Source organism: Miscanthus floridulus, chromosome 8 (genome assembly GCF_019320115.1).
Source record: "Miscanthus floridulus cultivar M001 chromosome 8, ASM1932011v1, whole genome shotgun sequence".
Taxonomy (NCBI): Eukaryota; Viridiplantae; Streptophyta; class Magnoliopsida; order Poales; family Poaceae; genus Miscanthus; species Miscanthus floridulus.
Genome location: NC_089587.1, coordinates 191,585,391 through 191,588,128, shown reverse-complemented (window position 1 = coordinate 191,588,128; position 2,738 = coordinate 191,585,391). Strand labels below are relative to the sequence as shown.

General features: G+C 38.0%; 1 non-coding gene across 1 annotated transcript; it reads right to left on the bottom strand.

Moving 5' to 3' along the window:
* Window positions 1–1,667: 1,667 nt before the first annotated feature.
* Window positions 1,668–1,774, bottom strand: LOC136478593 (small nucleolar RNA R71). Its single transcript, XR_010764316.1, has one exon. It is a non-coding gene; the product is annotated as a small nucleolar RNA R71 (small nucleolar RNA).
* Between the last annotated feature and the right edge of the window lie 964 nt (window positions 1,775–2,738).

The window sequence follows — 2,738 nt, the reverse complement described above, 5'->3', positions numbered from 1 at the left end:
GTCCTTTAGGTCAGTTTGATCCAAGGGCTCACGTTGGACGCTCCGGCCTATATAACCAGCCCCTGCCCCCCTCTAGGGCATGCTGCCATAAGTCAATATCAGACCAGAAATTAGGGTTTTTAGAGAGAAGAGAATAGAGCTCCAATTGTTTAAGTTTCTAGTATAGGCTAGCTAGCAAGGTTCACGTAGAGTTTGGGCTATCGATCAGGATTCTGGATCTACCGTCTGGAGACTGGTATAGCCATTGTATCTCTTTATTTATGACTTTGTGCTACTTCAATATTATGTTGCTATTTATTATGTTCCTAGTTTGCTTAAGTAATATGCTTCATATAGTTATGATTGATGATGAATATATGCATATGTTTGCAAAGCTCTTAGCTCAGTTCTCGAGAGAGTTAAGTGGTCGACATTATGTAAGCATGGTGCTTAGATATTATTTGCTTGCGGATGCATTCTGCACTCTGGGTCATGTGGTAGATCACGGATCTGACACTTCCATTAAGTCCTTTGTAGTCTACTCCCCGTTTGTAGAGCACGTAGAATGTGATTGTGAAGGAAGACAAGCTCTGTTCTTAATCTTCCTTAGTAATATTCCTTATGAATAGATCCAAAGTTAGTTATACTATAGATGAGAGTGTATATACTTGGGTGTACAAAAGACTTAGTAGATAAGTAATGACTTAGGAATCTTTTGCTCTTAATGAATCTCCTGCTTAGCCTTACTACATTTTATGAGTATCTATTTCTATCTCTGGAACACCATTATTACCTTATACTTATCATTTATTTATCACTTGACTTACCCCTGCTAGAGCATGAGAGTGGTTTTATCATAATTATACATATTTGTCAATATCTCTATGCCAACACAACCCCATAGCTCCTCCTTGTGGATAAAATATAAATAATGATACACGGTATACTCCCGGGTGAAATGCTATAATGGTAAATTGTCTGTGCGCTTGCAGATACCTTATATATATAGTTTATAAGTGTTCTCATAATTACCAACAATGCATTTTTGGCATCATGCTAGGGATGACAACTTAGTTAAGAGTGATGCTAAGAAATGTCAACAAGCATTTCTGGCGTCGTTGCCAAGGAGGGGCACATGGCTAAGAGAATTGACCAAATAAATACTTATTGATAAAATCATAACCTCTGCTTTAGCATGCTTACCCTTATTTTGTCTTTGTTCATATCTTATATAGGGTATTGTAGGATTGGTTGTGATTCAACAATTTCTATCAATCAGAATCAACCAAATTAAGAGGAAGCTCAACACTAGTTTCTAAAGCTATGGCTGACAAGACTCTGCGTGAGTTCTCTGCTCCAAGCACCGAGAACATTCACACTGGACCAACACTCAAAACCGATAATCTTGAGTTTTAATTCAAGCCAAGCCTCATCAATATGGTGCAAGCAACCCCATTATGTGGAAAGGCACATGAAGATGCTAGTGCTCATCTTCAGAATTTCCTAGAGATAAGTAGCATGGTCATCATCAAGGACATTATTCAAGACATCGTACTACTCTGCCTCTTTCAATTCTCACTTGTGGGAAGAGAGAAGCAATGGTTCTACACCAACAAAGATCATATAAATACAAGGGCAAAGTGTTCAAAGGCCTTCCTAGAAAAGTTTTTCCCTATAGTTAAGACCAATGCCTTAAGAGTAAAGATTTCAAACTTCCAACAATAGAAAGGAGAGACCATTCTAGAAGTATGGGAATGTTTTCAAGAATATGTTTCAAATTGCCCTCATCATGGAATGGAAGATTGGTTGCTCATGCAAAGTTTTTATCATGGATTAACTCAGAAAGCTCATGAACAACTGGATGCTATTGCTGGAGGATCATTTATGTCACTCACCCTTGGAAAAGCTAAAACTCTTATGGAACAGATAGCCTCTAATCAAGGCTGGTCATCATGCAACATTCAATCATGCAATAAGAGTGAAGAAGTACCAGAAGAGGTGTGTGCATTGTCAACCAAGATGGATGTCTTGTTGAATTGGCTCGAACAGCGAGCCAATTACAAGAAAGATCATTAGGCCATTCAAGATGCATTCAACATTCAAAATTTATGTGGAGAATATTTTGGGATTGAATTCCCTAAATATCAGGAGGATGCAAACATCGTCATCAACAATTCTGCTCCACAACAACAGAGACAAGGATAGAATCAACAACAATGGTTGACTTACCAAGGTAAGTACCTAGGTAATTACTATAACACTCCTAAGCAAGCATCCTTGAGAGACTTGATCTTAGAACAAGCTAGGATTAATGATAGTATTTCTAAAAAGCTTGCTTCTAATGATAAGGTCCTAGAAAACATAAACACTAAAATGGATAGTTTTTCTTCTGCCATAAAAGACCAACTTATCTATAATAAACAGATAGAATCACAATTACCCTAGTTGGCTGCTGCTCTGCCTTTTGCCACTAACCTTGAGAAGGTTAATGTCATAACCACAAGAGGTGGTAGATCTACTCATGATCCGCCATATCCAACAAGGACAGGGAAGACACCAGTGGAAGTACAGGAAGAGGAGAAGAAGGATGACAAAGAAGTTAGGCCACACGAGCAAGAGTTATAACAAGATTTTTATGACACAACCCTCCAACTGTTTCCACGTAGAAATCAAAAAGACAAAATGGATGAGCGGTTTGGTAACTTTGTAGAGGTAATTCAAAAGCTTTATATCAATATTTCATTGCTAGATGCCATACA